Source organism: Geotrypetes seraphini, chromosome 18 (assembly GCF_902459505.1).
Source record: "Geotrypetes seraphini chromosome 18, aGeoSer1.1, whole genome shotgun sequence".
NCBI classification, from domain to species: Eukaryota; Metazoa; Chordata; class Amphibia; order Gymnophiona; family Dermophiidae; genus Geotrypetes; species Geotrypetes seraphini.
Genome location: NC_047101.1, coordinates 29,346,000 through 29,364,700, shown reverse-complemented (window position 1 = coordinate 29,364,700; position 18,701 = coordinate 29,346,000). Strand labels below are relative to the sequence as shown.

The following is an 18,701-nucleotide window of genomic DNA, read 5'->3' as shown; positions in this document are numbered from 1 at the left end:
TGCTGGAGAATCGACCAGTGATTGAGTCGGTATCTTTAGTGCATCTAACCCATAGTTACAAGTTCAAGTAGGTTATCTTTGGCTCATCCTTATGTCCCAGGAGTTGCATTAAAAAGAAGTTTATGCATGTGCAGCCTTTACCATGTAGAGTGGTTTCCTCAGCTTCTCAATTAGTTCCATAGTTCAAAAAATTACAACTCTTAGGGAGAAGGGAAAGATTGTGTGCCTGACAATCATTCTGCCTATAGAAAACACCTATTAAAGGCAAACAACAATGCATTTGCCATCGACCAGTAGAACCGAGTCAGGCACACAGCTCTTTATGTATTATCCACTGCTCAGGAAAAGCCACACATCAAAATGGTGGGAGAGATGCGGTAAGAGGAAACAATAGATTTGTCTATTTTCCCCAGTGTTTGTGTTAGTTTTAATTCTATGGATCTACATAGATTAGATCTATCGTATCTGAAAAGTTTGGTATTCTTTCCTTGATAGTCCTATTGTGTTTTATTGTAAACTGCCTAAATCTGTGCAGGCTTGGAGATTAATAAATTGTATTACATAGATTTGCCTGCACAGCATGACCAAATGCAGTGTCTATGATTGTGGACTGGTCCACACACAGTATGAGATGAAAGTATGACACAACGATCCAGATCATTGCTTTTCAAATAGGAAATGTGAAAGAGTCAGGGATTCTCCCTCAATAATGATAGTATACCACCAGGCAGCAGGTAGGCTGGCCCACTTCGATGATGCGATGTAGGCCGGCCTATCAAAGGCCCCGAGGCTGCCTCATGAAACCGCGGCTAAACTACTGCTTAAGGGCAGTTGTGTGCCGAAGTTAAAAGCACACAGAGTTGCCGCTGCTGGTCTGGGGGTATGAAGACAAAGGCAGGAGCAGGAGGCATATGTGGCAGGAGTCCCGGCATAGCGACGGCAACAGGAAGTTGCATGTCAGCTGATCCTGGCACCTTTTGTTGCAGCGGGGATCCAAATCCTTCATAGACTGGCAAGATTTTTTTGCGGACTGCCACCGGTCCGCGGACCAGAGGTTGAAGAACAGTGCTCTAGACTCAGACAAATCTCTGCTGAGTGGAGCTCTGTAGTGGCCCCCCTCCTTAAACCTGCTAAAAAGGTGCACCTCTCTCTGGGCTCCCCTTAAATGTGACCATGCATTTGGGCCTGCCACTGCATGAGCAGAGTTCCATGTGTGCTTCTCCACCATGGGAAAACCATCTACAAATGGCCTAATCTGAATTTCAGTCTGCCACTGCTTTACAGCTCTGTACCACCACACCCTCTCCCCCTCCCTCCCCCCCTCCAACAAAAAGGCTGCATCTGCTTCTGGCACCAACAAACCCAAGTCATCCAGTCCAGTAAGGAGATCACATTCCATTCAAGCTGCAACCTAACTCCAATTCTTCAGTCTACTTTAGCATCAGGAAATCAACAAAAATAAAAATAAATTTTACTTTAGTGCTGGGATACATGGGTACAAGAGAAAAGTAATGGTGGTGAGGAGAGGAAGGGTTGGGTAAATAGGGGAGATTGACGGTAGCAAGATGGGAAAAGGGAGGGAATGGATGTGCATTTGTAAAAAGGGACAGTAGGGTAGAGATAACAAGGATGTGGATTGAATGTTCTTTCAGGGTTTCTGCACTTGGCATCATCATTAGGATTACCAGATGTCAGATTTTGGAAAGCCCCAACCTCCTGGCTGCATTTGGAGGGCCATGCACGGATGATGTCACATGCTGCCTGGAGGTCAGAAAATAAAGATGACGCTTTGGGGGTGTGGGGTCAGAGGTGGAACAGGGCGTGGCTAGGGTTGAAACAGGGCGGAGCCATGTGTCTGGGTTTCTCCGGACAAAAAAAATCTAGTAACCCTAGGTATCATGCTTGTTGCAGGTTTCTGGGTCTTGCTGCGTCTTGTTATGTAGAAGCCAACATTTCAGCCATCATGCTGTGGCTTTCTTCAGGGTATGCTGTGAAGTCTGCAGTTTGTCTTTGTAAATAGTGGATTTACCAACTTGCTTGGGAACAGGGCAGTGAACTGGTCACCATTTTGAATTTCGGTGGGAAAATCTGTTGGCCTCTTTCTTTCTCCATAGAATGGAAAAGTCTCTAGTGAATTTAAAGACGTTTTATTTGTTATCCCACTCTCTTAGAATTCCTCAAATCCACACTCCACCAGACCCCCCCAAAAACTGAAACTATCATTCCCCTCTATAAAAGGTATATCCCGCGCAGGAAAACTTGGAACATCCCTCCCCTTTAGAACCACAGAACTCTGGAACAACCTCTCATCCCCACTCAGAAATTCAAGCTCCTTCCAATCCTTCCGCAAACACTTGAAAACTTGGCTCTTTTCAAAAAGCTAATCACCTCCCATTCTCTAGCATTTTGTACCTCTCTATCTTCTTAGTCTCTCTCCTATATCCTCTCATTGTAGTTCCTTTCTTTTAATTCTGTAAACCGTGCCGAACTCTGCGCCTGCGGAGATGGCGCGGTATACAAATATATAAATATAATGTATTTATAACAAATACATTAAAATAGCAATTACTTAATAAACTTCAAAACACTTTAAAAAAAATCTAGAAAATCAGCATTAATATACCTCCCTAAACAAAAACATTTTCAATAGAATCTTGAAACAGTCAACGTCACCAAACCCTCATAGTTGCTCAGGTAATTGGTTCCATAACTGTGATCCATGTACATAGAATATAGATTTCACATATTCTTTGCGGTGAATTTCACAAACAGATGGGATCACCAGGGTATTACTGTTTAAGAAACATAAGTTCTGTGTTGGTCGATAAATACAAAGGGAGTTATATGTTCTTTCAGGGTTTCCGCAGCTGGCATCATGCTTGTTGCAGGTTTCCGGATCTCACTGTGTCTTGTCAGGTAGAAACCGACATCTCAGCCATCATTCTGTGACTTTCTTTAGAGTATGCTGTGAGGTCTGCAGTTTGTTTTTGTAAATAGTGGGTCCACTGACCTGATTGGAAACAGGACAGTTCGTTGGTCACCATACAACGAGGTACTCTGAGAGCTGCATTGAGGTGCTTGAGGTCCAAGATCAGCTTCCAATCCTTGGAGTCTTTCTTGGGGACGGCAAATTATATGGCGTATCTTTCCAAAAACTGAATCTGCATCTGGCACACGTTCGATTGCTTGAATGTTGAACAATCTGTTTAGGGTCGCTTGGGCATGGGAAGCTCTTTCTGGTCAGCCCACTGGGGGGTCCACGAATCAGGAAGAGAGAGGACGGACAAACTCCAACTTGTAGCCATCCTTGATATCCTCTAGCACCTATTGGTCGATCGTGATAGCTTCCCATGCCTCCAGGAAGGCCTGCAGCCTGCCTCCTATCTTGCACAGAGGGACTGGAAGCCAGGTATCATTGTGATTTCCTAGAGGTGGAGCCCTGAGACTTTCTATTCCCGGTAAACCTCTATCACGGACTCTGAAAGGATGTCTGGGAAGAGGACCCAGAGGAGAAAAGGCACAAACAGTGTGAGCCTTGAAAGGACCTACAAGTTTGTCCTTTTGCAGCCTTACATGGAGTCTCCAGCTTAATGTCAGATCCACAAAATTCGGTGGGCAGACAGAATAAGCAGAGACCTTGCCCACTACCTTAAGCAGGTCATACAGAGCATCAGTCAAGCATCAGACACATAGTCCACTCCTACTAGCCACAGATGGGACAGTGGTTCCGAAGTAATATCTCCTGGGTTACTCAATTTAGAATGGCATGCTTGAGCAACAAAGGAGGCTGCTGAAGAAGCCTTAATTGCCAGAGTCAAGGCCTCAAACTACCTTTTGAGCAATATGTCCACCTTGCAATCCTATTGATCCTTGAGCACTATGCCTCCCTCGTTGGGTAGGGATGTGCACTTTGTCACCTGAGCCAAAGAGTTCACTTTAGGCATAGAAATATTTGCTGGAACTCTTGGTCCATAGGATATAACTTGGACATTACTTTTGTCACCTTAAAGGAGCCCTCAGGGTTCTCCTAGTGCTCAGAAATCAGACCCTTTATATCCAGATGCCACGGAAAGGCAGTAGGCTGACAGTGCATTCTGCTGAGCAGAGAACACTGGATAGTAGGCTGAGGAGGATCAATTTTGAGCTCCTTCAAAGACTCAATAAGAAGGTATGTCAGGGCAGCAGACTTGAACAGTCTGCTTACAGAGGGGTCTCTAGCCCTGGTCCGCAGCAACACTTAGTCCCTGATCTACTTCATACAGCTCCGCATCATCCTTGCTGGGGGCTTCACTCTGGGAAAGAGGAAAAGTGTCCAGGTCATCATCCTCAGTGACCCCAACCAACCAAATGTCAGAGACCAGGGGAGATGAAGGTCTCCTTGGCAGAACAGATGAGTGACTATGGGAAGGCAGCGCTGCCGGTTGCTCTAGCTAAACTAGAAGGCATGCTAGCGTTGCTGACATAGGCTTGCCAGAGCAAGTTCACAAAGTGAGGCATAAAGTGCATTGAGGAAATTTTGGAAGCTGGTTGAGCTGAGAACTTTTCAGCGCCCTCTCATATATCAAGTTTATTTTAAAAATTTTATACCGCTCAATCAAACTTCTGAGCGGTGTACAAATAAGTAATAATAAGGAACAGACAATACAAATTTACATAATATATAAATAATAATGTAAATCATTTTGAGTAAAACCACAGAAAGGTGGTATATCAAGTTTTATCCCCATTCTCTTTCTTCACATTTATTCCACATCAATTAAAAAATCATGCCAAAATGAGTGCTATAAATGTCTGTGTTTGTTCCTGCTAGGTAGGAGACACAACCCTTGGAATACCTAATGTTTCTGACAGAGATGATCAGAAAAATTGCTCTTTCTCCGTAGTAATTTTTTTCCAGAAAAATGCAGAGTTCTTTGCAGGAGGGTTTCTTGTACTAACAAAGTGACAGATCAACTGCAGCTCTAGAAAATGATCATGCAATTACTAATATTCTCATTAGTATTGTTATATTAAAGAACAATGTCTAATGAGAAAGAAAATTAGCCAGTATTAACCACAGCATCCATCCATGGGGAAACACGATTGCAGTGCTGGTATACCAGTGCAAGCCATGCATATTCCATTATGTAAATGAATTCAGAGATATTTCATGAATGATCAGCTAGAAGGGACATAATGATTTATAATTCAAATAACTGAGCATTAAAATCAAATTGGGCTAATATATTTCTAAATATGCAAAGCCTGGAATATCTGTAAAAATAATTTAAGGGCAGTACAATGGTACAAATCACATATTGCCTTTTTATTGTCTAAAATTGGCTTCAGTTTTATTTTAACTGTGATGCAGCATAATTATCAGGATAACTATCTTTTATGTGTGGGAGTATGGGAGAAGTTGTTTTAGTTACAGGAAATTTGAAGATTGCAGTGTTGATTTTCTGCTTATTTAAAGATTCCAAGAACAAGAATTCTTAATAAATAAATAAATATTGCCACAAATTTATATACAAAGGTTATTATAAATTAATGCTCTACTCATTTACTACAGGGGGCTATGACATTGCAAATATAACTTTTTAAAAATATTAAAGACTAGTTTTAATAGATGGGGCTTTGATAATAGCAGCAATCAGCTATACAATTCTACTTCAGGCTTGAAATTCCTGCAGTCATATTACAAAGATGTGACAGTAGAAAATGCTTTAATAATGCAATATTAGGAGACAGATTTCTACCCTTAAAGTACAAACCTTCTCCCCCAATCTTCCTTCTATAATTTTTAAAATATATGACAACTCCATAGTCATAATTCCCGACAGTATGTGTGACCACAGTGTTCCTTAACAGTAATATTCTGCAGATGGGCATTTGGCCTTTATGTGCCATCATCCAAGTTTCCAAGTTTATTAAATGTCTTGATTTATCGCCTATTCACATTTCTAGGCGATGTACAAATTAATATCATTTACAATAAATACAAATACAAAAAAAAAAAAAAATTAAACCTTAAATGGGATTTAACTGACAATACTAAAACATAAGGAAAATTATTTAATTCGAGGGTTACATACAGTTATTATGTTTAAAAATTCAAGGGAAATACATTGGGATGGGTAAACAATAAATTCAAAGAATTAGCTTGACAAGCAGAGAGATTTATTCAATAGTAGACTTAATCATTAAATGCATCTATAAATAAGAAGCTTTTAAGAAGAGCTTTAAATTTCTATTCTTTAATATAATAAGCACTGTCCTTCTGATGTGAACAAGGTGGTGATGACTGAATCACACCTTCTGCACCAAAAGGTCTACGGCAGAGAATTTTAAAAACTGATTTACTTTTTTTCATTCTTAAAATACAATCATAGCCTTGTGCATGATGCCCGTGGAGGATGAAACTCGAGGACCAGCTAGAAACAGCTGTATTGCATTTTGCAAAGCTGTGGATGGTGGATTTCAATATTTTAAAACTAATCCAATGTGAAAAGGCCAAAGTTTGCAATGCCAAGAACTACTTACAAAAACACTTCATATGTTAGAAATAAAAAGTGCCGCAGCATTATTATTTATTAAAAAAAGGGGAAAACAAATATTGGTTGAGTTTTTAATAGAAAAAAATACATATCTTTAAAAGCCAAAATGACCACTAAAATTGGACTGTATATCATTTTCCAGCAAGAAGGAAAACAGCCTCGACAGGTGTAATTTATCATTTTTCTGATTTAATACCAAAGAAATATATTAAAATAATAAAAAGAATCCTGAAATCCTCAAAATTTGTAGTGATAAATAGCCCTCCCTGCCTTTATTACATTATACCTGCTAACAGAAATATTGCATGCTGGATTTTGCCAGACAAGGACGATTATTTTCCAATAAAAAGTTGCATATTAAATTTCAGCACAAAAGTGGGTGTCTGATACTTTTGAGATCTTTTATGGTTTTGCCTAGGAACACAATTTTAAACGTTAACTGGTCCAAACACATTAGCACCAGAAAGCCAGCAGGGATCCTGCTTCTCTATTCATCCCTCCCCTGCCCCCCCCCCCCCCAATCTCCAATGCCAAGATCAACCTTCTCAGCACTGACTTTTATTTCATCTTTGTAAATTCATTCTTTAAAATAGTATGATCAGTACGCCATTTTGATGCCTAACACTTTTTGTGATGTGTAATGATAAAATTAAATGGCCAAATGTGGTGGTTATCCAAAGATTATGGACATCACAGGAAAATGTCTAAACAAACTACGGGCTCCTTTTACAAAGGTGCGTTAGGGCCTTAACGCGCGGAATAGCACACGCTAAGTTGCCGCGTGCGCTAGACCTTAACAACAGCATTGAGCTGGCGTTAGTTCTAGAAGCGTAATGTGGGTTTAGCACGCGCTAAAAACGCTAGCACACCTTAGTTAAAGGAGCCCTATATAATGCAAGATGAGTAAATAAATACTAAAGGATGCAGAAGCAGCCTAATAGGGACAACTAGGAATCCCACTTTGGCTCCTTATGATCATGTGCAAGTCACTTAGGGCCCCTTATACAAAGCTGGTAAACACACTGAAGCTTTTTAAATCCCTTTAGCCTTCAGTGCATTTACCACGCTGGCCCTCATTATTGGACTTGATAAAAGAGGTCCTTAATTCTGTATTGCCTAAGTATAAACTTAGATTATAAGCCTTCTGGGATCTGGAAAATAGCCCATGAGCCAAGTGCAGACCTCAGGGACCTTTTGGGCGGCCTTCGCAGTCAAACTCAACTTTCTATTTCCTTGTCCTCCCTTCTTTCCCCACTTCACAAGTCTACCATCCCTTCCTCCCTGCCTGCCTACCCAATGCTCTTACAAACAATCATCTTCCTGGCAGCAGTTCAGCCAGGCTCTCTCTGGCCAACCCCAGAGGTCTTATACACCGTCTAGACATTTGTTTTGATAGACGGTATACCAAAAATAAAGAAACTTGAAACTTGAGTGCCCCTTTCATATGGTAACAGGAAGTTGTTGCAGAGAGTGTCTGACTGAATCGCTGCCGGGAAGTTGATCATCTATAAGAGCATCAGGGTGGCAGAAAGTAGGCAGGCAGGCAAGGATGCCGGACTCACAAAGTGGGAGGGGAATGAGGACAAGAAAAAGAAAGATCAACCTAAATTGAGCAGAAGGGGGTAGTAGGGGAGATACCACACTCTGGAAGAGCCTGGAATGAATGATATACCTTTTGATCAACCCAAGCCCTCTATGACAGACACACTACACCAGGGGTGTCCAATGTCGGTCCTCGAGGGCCGCAGTCCAATCGGGTTTTCAGGATTTCCCCAATGAATATGCATTGAAAGCAGTGCATGCACATAGATCTCATGCATATTCATTGGGGAAATCCTGAAAACCCGACTGGATTGCGGCCCTCGAGGACCGACATTGGACACCCCTGCACTACACCAAACACTAGAAACAGTAGCAACATGGATGATAGATCATAAACTGAAGCTGAACCCAGACAAAATAAAATTCATCCTCCTCAAAAACAACAAAGTCTCAACCATAACCAATATAGAAATTAACTCAATCAATTATCCCATTCAACCCACCCTAAAACTACTAGAAATGACGATAGATAGATGCTGCACCATGCAACCACAAATCAATAAAAACAACACAGAAATCATTTGCAGTTATGAGAAACTTTAAGACAAGTTCGAAAATTATTCGATAGAACACAATTCCGGCTCTTAGTACAATCCTTAGTCCTAGGTCTCTTAGACTATTGCAACATTCTCTACCTCCCCTGCCCAGCAACAATGATAAAATAACTACAAACAATCCAAATCACAGCACTGAGACTTATATATTCATTGAGGAAACATGACCACATCACAGAGGCATACCTCAACTCACTGGCTTCCAATTCCAGCAAGAATACTATTCAAATTCTACTGTCAACTATTTAAAACCATAAACGGTGACAGCCCAACCTACCTGAACAACCGCCTCATCCAAACTACATCAACTAGACACAGGAAAACCCACACTTCATTCACGCACCCTCCAATCAAAGAAGTCAAGTAGAAAAACACTATATGATGGCCTCCTAGCCACACAAACAGCAAAATTTGACAACCAAATCTCCAATCTACTAATTATGAACCCAGATTACAAAACATTCAGAAAAGAAGTAAAGACGCTACTTTTCAATAAATTCCTGCAAACGACTTAATACCACTAGCTCCTTCCCACTTCCCAATACCTTCTCAGTTCCCCAAAGCAACCTCATCTACTCTTTATCTCCTCTAGAAATTACCAGATATCTTCTTGTAATACGTTTTTTATAATTCTTTTGTAATCCGCCTTGAACCACAAGGCAATGGCGAAACAGAAATCCCTAATGTAATGTAATGCAATGATATCAGAGGTGAAGGGGCAGTGGGGCTGCTTAATGTGGGATGTCGTTTTAAAGGACAGAGAGAGGTAAGAACCTGGAAATGGTGGGGGGAGGTGATTGATGAGGAATGGAAGTAAAAAAAAAAAAAAAAAAAAAAAAGGAAAGGAGGAGGAAAACCTGTAGATTTGGTACTTACCTTGATAAAACCTTTTCCTATAGATTTGGTACTTACCTTAATAAAACCTTTTCCTGTAGATAGGGATGGTATGCCAAACCATTGGGTTGTCCATCTATGCTTGTGAGCATACTACAGAAGATGTCAATCACAGTTTTTCAACTCCTTCTCCATGGTCTCTGCTGCTCCCTTCAGTTTGTGCAAAAGCTGGCAAGAGCCCTACAGAAGAAGAGGAGGAGGAGAAGTAGCAAGGGGAATTCCCCCCAACCAGGTATCTGAAGAAACAGTAATGTAGTTAAAACATTTAACAAGCCTCTGAGAGGAACAATGAATGTATGAAAATACAAGTTAAACAAGAAATATAAACAGCCTGAACATTTATGGAGCTCAACTATTCCTCCTTTGTAATCTAATCCTATATATACAGACTCTTCATAATCCAATAATCTAACAGTAAAATCTTAGCTATGGAGCTGACCATTAAGCTTGAGTCAAAAGCAGGCACATCAGATTAATTGTTGGTTGGGGGTTCAGCATACCATCCCTATCTACTGGAAAAGATATTATCAAGATAAGAACCTAATCTCTTTTTCCAGTGCAATAGGGATGGTATGCTGAATCATAGGGATGTACCTAAGCAGTCCCCAAAGTCTAGGGTGGGAGAGATGAGTCTGCATGGAACTGCGGCTAAACTAACGCTAGCAGCAGCTGAGTGGGGAAGTTAAAAGCACGCAGTGAGCTGCCGCTAGGGAGAGGAGGGATACTGCTGAACTGGCAATTCCATCAGGCAGCCTTGGGGCCTTTGCTAACCCGGCTTGCTTCCAATGATGCAACCTCCACTTTTGTCGGAGGTGGGTTGGCCTAGCAAAGGTCACACAGTAAGCTGCTGCTGTTCGGGGGGGAGGGAGGCTGGGGAGAGAAGACAAGGAAGGTGGGAGATATGTGATGGCAGGAGGGAGACATATAGTGCTGGCACTGCGTATAGGCAACGGCAGAAGTAAGTTGGGAGACATACAGCACCAGCGCTGCATACCCCCTACAAGCTGCTCGTGTACCTCTACGGGTACGCGCACTGCATGTTTAGAAACACCGTTTTACACTGTTTTAGAAAGAAATTCATTTTTTTCTATTTCTCTGTTTTTGTACTGCATATAGAATCTGGCATTTTAGGGTTTCAATTGTGTACATTAGTACTTTTAGCTTGTGGGCCTGTGTTTAAAGAGAGGTTTTCTGTTTTTTTGCATGTATGACCAAGGTTAGGTGTTTTGGTGGGGATGGAAATCAAGAAGCATTGGTTGGTGTCATGGTCTCAAGCTATGTTCCCTCTAAGCTGATGAAGGTATTGACGTCTCTGAGAAAAGGGGATGGGGCATCCCCCATGTGTGCAACATCCTTTTGTTTGATACACCTGAGAGAATTAGGAGAGAAATAGAAAAGGATGATGGGCAAAGTGAGGGAGAGAGGAAGAAAGCATATTATGGCACATTACTAAAATGCTTTAATTCAGAGACTGCTTTAGTTAGAGACTGGAAACAGTATGCTGAGTGCAGGCTTTTCTGATACCAGTGAAGCAAAGAGAAGTATCTAATACTGGTCAAGGTCTAAAGTCTGGAAAACAAGACCCCCCAAGGATGTGGTCGCCATAATATAACAGTCATAAATAACAGAAACACAGGCTAGTAGTCAAACTGTTCCCTTGACAATGCTTATCTGTTTTTATGAACTAACATTTTTCACTTACCAAGTTAGGGGAAAATATTGATCAAGCTTATAGTTATGAGAAACCATGTGATTGTAATTAACGGAAGTGCATTGCTGAAGTATGCAATTTGTAATTGGATGATATTTTTGAGCTTGTAATTTTAATGGAGATTGAATTAACCATGTATGTTTACTAATGAATAAGATGATGTCAGGATATCAATAAAAGGGGTAATCCCCAGGGTCTGGGGTGGCTCTTAGTTGGAACACTGCCATTTCGCAGTGCCAATTTTATGTGCCACTTTTATCCCTGGTGGTCCAGAGGTGCAGCGGGCAGGAGCGAGCTTTCCGCACTCCTGCCCGCTGCTAACCCGGTCGATTGCGGCTGGTTTCTTCTGCCGCTGAGTGGCAATGAGCAGGAGCATGCTTTGGCGCTCATGCTCGGCCTTCAGTGATTTCTTTGATTGGCTCCCGCAAATTCTCACGAATCGTAAGAATTTGCAGGAGCCAATCAAAGAAATTGCTGAACGCCAAGCATGAGTGCCAAAGCAGCTCCTGCTCATTGTTGCTCAGCGGCAGAAGAAGCCTGCCACAACTGACTGGCTTATCTTACCGGTGCCTTTTTAAATCATCCCCACCTTAAATACCTCCCTCACTGGACAGCTGCCTGCTGCCTCCTCCAATCTCACGGCCAGTGGTGCAGGGCTTCCAGCCTGGCCTCATGCCACTTCCTAAATGGCTTCCATCAGTTCTCGCGGGGCCAGGCTGGATGCTGAAAAGATCGCTCCTTCCCTGCACCACTGGCCGAGAGATTGGAGGAGGCAGCAGGCAGCTGTCCAGTGAGGGAATTATTTAAGGGGGGATGATTTAAAAAGGTGCCGGTAAGATAAGCCACGGCTAATACCATGGGGCGGCTTATCTACCAGCTTTAAAACACATATCTGCATTTGCTGCGGCCTATATAATGGGGCAGCCTATCATGTAGGGCAGCCTATATATGGGGAAATATGGTAATAGAGCTGAAATCAACATGAAAAACTGATTTAGAAAAATGTGCTGTTGTCAGATGATTCCGAAAAATTTTTTTTGCAGCCTTGTGTAATCAATAGTACTGGGGATAAAAGAGCCCAGAGTGGCCTGAAGGCCAAAAATTGAAAAATTGATCAAAATGAACCAAATTCCGATAAATATGCATGAGTCAAGTTTCTTTCATTTGAAAGGAAGCTCTGAAATGAGAGGGCATAGGATGTCTAAGGAAATACTTTTTTACAGAAAGAGTGGGAGATGCATAGAACAGTCTCCTGATAGAGGTGATGGAGACAGAGACTGTGTCTGATTTCAAGGAAGCCTGGGATGGTCACGTAGGATCACTGAGAGAGAGGAGATAATGGTTACTGCATATGGACAGACTGGATGGGCCATTTGGCCTTTATCTGCCATCATGTTTCTATTTTCTATGAAAACAACAACAAACTATGAAAAAAATAATGAAAAATAAGTATAGGAAGGCACAAAAAGCAGTTACTTACCGTAACAGGTGTTATCCAGGGACAGCAGGCAGCTATTCTCACATATGGGTGACCTCCAAGCTAACCAGAATGGGATGGTGGGAGTGTTGGCAATTTAGGAGAATAAATTGTGTAATACTGTTTGGCCAAACTGTCCATCACGTCTGGAGAAAGTATCCAGACAGTAGTGAGAAGTGAAGGTATGAACCGAGGACCAAGTAGCAGCTTTACAAATTTCCTCAATAGGTGTAGATCTGAGGAAAGCTACTGAAGCTGGCATAGCTCTGACCTTATGGGCTGTAACTGTACTGTGAAGGGATAATCCGGCCTGGGCATAGCAGAATGAGATACAAGCCGGCATCCAGTTGGAGATGGTACGCTTAGAAATAGGATGGCCCAACTTATTTGGATCAAAGGAAACAAAAAGTTGAGGAGCAGTTCTGTGTGGTTTGGTGTGTTCCAAGTAGAAGGCCAAAGCACATTTACAGTCCAGAGTATGAAGAGCTGATTCTCCAGGGTGAGAATGAGGCTTTGGAAAAAACACTGGAAGAACAATGGATTGGTTGAGATGAAATTCCGAGACCACTTTAGGGAGGAATTTAGGATGAGTACGAAGAACAACTTTGTCATGATGGAACACCGTGAATGGTGGGTCAGCAACTAAAGCTTGCAGCTCACTGACTCTTCGAGAAGTGAGGGCTATGAGAAACACCACTTTCCAAGTGAGATACTTTAGATGAGCCTTATTAATTGGTTCAAATGGAGGCTTCGTTAGTTGAGTAAGGACAACATTGAGGTCCCAAACCACAGGAGGTGGTTTGAGAGGAAGTTTGACATTGAAGAGTCCTTTCATGAATTTGGAAACCACTGGATGAGCAGAGAGGGGTTTCCCTTCAATAGGCTGATGGAAAGCCGCAGTTGCACTGAGATGGACTCGGATAGATGTAGACTTGAGGCCAGAATGGGATAAGTGCAAAAGGTAGTCCAAAACAGAAGATAAGGAGGAATGCTGAGGCTCCTTATGATGAGAAAAACACCACGTAGAAAATCTAGTCCATTTTTGGTGATAGCATTGTCTAGTGGCAGGCTTCCTAGAAGCTTCTAAAACATCTCTTACAGATTGAGAAAACTGAAGAGGGGATATGTTGAGAGGTACCAAGCTGTCAGGGGTAGAGACTGCAGGTTGGGATGAAGCAGAGATCCTTGACTCTGTGTAAGCAGAGTAGGAAAAACAGGTAGAAGGTAAGGCTCCCTGCTGCTGAGTTGAAGTAGAAGGGTTGTCTCGGCCACCGAGGAGCAATTAGAATCATGGTGGCATGATCATTCTTCAACTTCAACCAGAGTCTTGAGAATGAGAGGAAATGGAGGGAATGCATATAAGAAGAGATTTGTCCATTCCAGAAGAAAAGCATCTGCCTCGAGGCGATGAGGAGAGTATATCCTGGAGCAGAACTGAGGCAGTTTGTAGTTGTGAGGAGCTGCAAAGAGGTGTTCCCCACTGTGAAAAAATGTGATGAAGAGGCGTGGAATGGAGAGTCCATTCATGAGGTTGCAGAAGACGACTCAAGTTGTCCGCCAAGCAATTCTTCGCCCTTGAATGTAGACAGCTTTGAGGAAGGTATTGTGGCGGATTGCCCAGTCCCAAACCTTCAGAGCTTCTTGACAAAGGGAGGCAGATCCCGTCTCTCCCTGTTTGTTGACATAATACATGGCGACTTGGTTATCCGTCCAGATGAGGACTACCTGGTCATGAAGAAGATGTTGAAAAGCATTGAGAGCCTTGAAAATCGCTCTGAGTTCCAACAGATTTATGTGACATTGACGATCCATACTGGTCCAGTGGCCTTGTGTATGGAGACCATCGAGATGAGTGCCCCAAGCGTAGGTCGAAGGGTCTGTCGTGAGGACCTTCTGATGGGGGGGGGGGTTTGAAAAAGCAAGCCTCTGGAAAGATTGGAAGAGAGAATCCACCAACGGAGAGACTTCTTCAATGAAGGAGTGACTGAAATGTGTTGAGAAGGAGGGTCGCAAACTTGCGTCCATTGAGATGCCAGTTGTCCACTGAGGAATTCTGAGGTGAAGTCTGGCAAAAAGAGTCACGTGTACTGTAGAGGCCATGTGACCCAGAAGTACCATCATGTGTCTCGCTGAGATGGAAGAGCGGGAAGACACTGTTTGACATAGTTGAAGAAGAGCTTCCAGTCGTTGTTGTGGAAGGAATGCTCTGAGTTGGACAGTGTCCAGAACAGTCTGTGAGGGTTGAAGCTGAGATTTGGGAAAATTGATCTCGAATCCCAAACTTTGTAGGAACCAGGTAGTCTGTCGGGTCGCTACAATAACCCCTTGAGACGTGGAATCTTTGATGAGCCAGTCATTGAGGTAGGGAAACACCTGAAGACTATGATTCTTTAGAGCTGCGGCTACCACTACCTGGCACTTGGTGAACACTCTGGGAGACGAGGCCAGGCTGAATGGTAGTACTCTGTATTGATAATGCAGTTTCCTAACGGGAGGTCGGGTGAATGGGGATGAGTATAGGCCTCCTTGAGATCCAGAAAGCATAGCCAGTCGTTCTGCTCAAGAAGGGGATAAAGGGATGCCAGAGACAACATTTGAAACTTTTCTTTGACTAGAAATTTGTTGAGAGCCCTGAGATCCAGAATGGGTCGCAGATCGCCCGTCTTCTTCGGAACAAGGAAGTAACGGGAGTAAAACCCCCTGTTCTGCTGTTCCAAGGGAACTGGTTCAATGGCATGGAGACAAAGCAGAACTTGAGCTTCCTGAAGAAGGGTGGTCTGGGAAGGATTGGAAGGATACTCTTTTGAAGGAAGCTCTGGTTGAATCTGAGTGAAATGAAGAGAGTATTCTTCCCTGATGATGGTAAGCACCCAGAGGTTGGATGTAATAGTCATCCATCGGTGATAAAAAAGATGGAGACGACCTCCTATTTTGAAAAAAGAAGGCAGAATCAGAACGGTGAAGGTTATGCTCTGTTGTAAACAGTCAAAAAGGCTAAGAAGCCTTAGGTGCAGCAGAAGGTTGAGGTTTTTGTTGCTTCTGAGGCTGCAGTTTCTTAAGAGGAGGGAGAGTATAAGGAGCCGGCTTCGGAGCAAAATGCCGTTGATATATAAGAGCAGGGTATGCAGGTTTGGCAGGAGCTGGCTTTGACTTGGATCTGACAATAGAAGCAAAGGATTTTTCATGGTCAGACAATTTCTTGGTGGCTGCCTCGATAGATTCATCAAAGAGGTCACTGCCCTCACAAGGAATACTAGCTAAGCGGTCTTGAAGATTAGGGTTCATGTCAATGGTACGAAGCCAGGCAAGACGACGCATAGCTACAGAGCAAGCAGCCGCTCGGGCAGACAACTTGAAGGCATCATAAGATGACTGGAGGAGATGCAAACAGAGTTGAGACAAAGAAGCAAGCACTTTTTGAAATTCAAAGTGCATTTGAGTATCCAAATAATTCAAAAACTTTGGTAGTAGAGAAATGAGGAACTCAAAATAAGTAATAAAATGGAAATTATAATTGAGGATTTTAGAAGACATCATAGCATTCTGATAGATGCGACATCCAAACTTGTCCATAGTTTTTCCCTCCCTGCCAGGGGGAATGGTGGCATAAACCTTGGAAGGATGGGACCTCTTCAAGGAGGACTCAACAAGCAGGGATTGATGAGATAACTGTGAGTTGTCAAAGCCTTTGCGATGTACAGTTTTATACCTAGAGTGCAACTTTCCTGGAACAGCTGGTATGGTATAAGGTGTTTCCAGGCATCGACCAAAAGTCTGATTCAAAAGCTTATGAAGAGGAAGCTTAAGTGACTCTGCCGGAGGTTGAGGGAGATGCATGACTTCGAGATATTCCTTAGAGTATTTAGAGCCAGTGTCTAATTGAAGATCCAAGTCCACAGCCATCTGACGAAGGAAAGATGAGAAAGATAGCTGATCCGCCAATGCTTTGCCTTGAAAAGGACTCCAGGATATCGAGGCAGCTTGAGTCGAAGATGAAGCCTCAGCAGGAAAAAAGGCATCAAAGGAACATGGTGACTTGGACGAGGCAATCGAAACTGGGATATCCTCGAGGTCCGGCATTGGAGACCTCGACCGAGGAGTCAGTGGTCCAGTCAAAGATGGGTAGATCAAGGCTTAGTTGAAGAAGGTCGTTCTTTAGAAGAACTATGCCTGGAAGGATGCCTCGATGAAGGCCTCGATCATCGGTGAGAACTGTGCCTGGAAGCAGATCTTGAGGATCGAGGAGACTTCGCCTCGAGACTGAAGCAGCCGATGCTATCAAAGAATGGATAGGACTGGAGGCTGTAGATCTAAGCTCCAGAGGCTTGATGGAGGAACCTCGATGCACTCCCAAAGACTCTGCTCCTTGTATAGAGTGTGAGGATTCCTGCCGAGGCACTCAAAAAGAATCTGCTCCTTGCTTCACGTGCTTGGATACCAGACCAGACACTCGCAGAGACTCTGCTCCCTGCAAAGAGTGTGGAAGGTCAGACTGAGGCAAAGGAAGCAGCTCGACCTCGCGGGAGTCTGCTGAATGCCCAGGCTGGATAAAAGGAAGCAGTTTTGGTCCCATATTTGTAAGGAACTGAATAAACTGCTTCTCTAACATGGTCTGGAAAGAAGGCGGCAAGGATGGATCCACGTCTGAAACCAAGCCACCTGCTTTGGCTTGAGGTTCCTTCAAGGTAGTGCGAGTGTGCTTCGACCTGGGAATCTTAGGCACTTTAATCACTACTGGTGGAACCGACTGCTGAGCTATCTGACCTGAGGAAACAGGGGAAGACACAGCAGATGTAGTCGAAGAAAGAGCCGCTGCAAACGATGAAGGTCTGAGGAGGCTCAAGGTGTAAGCAGTAGAAGCAGAAGGAACCTCGGTAGGAGTCGAGGCCAAGGACGCCTTTGAAGTCGAGGGATCAGTAGAAGATTCCATCTCGAAGAGCTTGTCCACCAAAATACGACGACGATTGATAGCACGAGGCTGAAGCGTTTGGAAAGGCAGGCACGACCTAAGATGATGTTTCGGCCCAAGGCACTTAAGGTAGCGACGGTGTGGGTGCGTAAGAGAGATCGCGCGCTGGCACTTGCTACACTTCTTGAAGCCCGTGGCAGGTCGAGACATAGAAGGAAAAATAGCTGCCGCAAGATCGAAGCCCTCAGGCAGTGGCCAAGCGGCCTGTCCCGAAAAACGGACGGAAGAGAAAAAAAATTTTTTTTTTTTTTTTTTTACTGAAAATGAAAGAAATAAAAGAAGAACAGCGATTCAAGAGGAAAAAAATACAAACCGCGGTCAGAGAAGGCACAAAGTAACAAAGTTAAACGCAGAGAGTCAAAGACGGACTTCTCGGCTCCGCGGAAAACTGAGATCTGAGGAGACGCGCCCTGCGCTGGGCGGGAAGGCACTCGCGCATGCGCAGTGCGGGCGACTCGAAACTTCGAGTCTGCTTGTGAGGCGTCCGCATCTGGGCTCCATCGATAACATCACCCATATGTGAGAATACCTGCCTGCTTTCCTGGGATAATAAAGGTTACCATTCAATTTGAAGAGAACTGAATTCAGTTTTTCCAGCTCTGCAGAAAATGAAGAACTGATGGTCCTGCGAGTTGGCTTTGGGTGGGAAGGCACAGGTACACACACGGTATCAACAGTGCCCCCCAAATTTAAAGTGACAATGCACTTGGTAGTGTCTGTACTGGGTTCTGTGGATAATGTCACTCACATGTGAGAATATAATGCCTGTTTGTGCTCAGAGAAAGGTAGTACAGGTCCTCATCGACTTACGACCGCAATTGGTTCCAACTGACAGGTCACAAGTCAATCTGGACGTAAGTCAGCCTATACTAACTACAGTATTTTTTACCCCTCCCCACGTACCTTTTCCCTGGTGGTCCAGAGGTGAGGGGTAAAAAATAGTATGGGCTGGGATGGG

The 18,701-nt window shown here is 43.4% G+C and overlaps 1 protein-coding gene across 2 annotated transcripts in view; it reads right to left on the bottom strand.

Annotated features, from left to right (window-relative positions):
* The window catches only part of RANBP17 (RAN binding protein 17), a 548,236-nt gene that overhangs the window by 216,511 nt on the left and 313,024 nt on the right, over window positions 1-18,701 (bottom strand). The gene's annotated exons all lie outside the window — the stretch shown is intronic.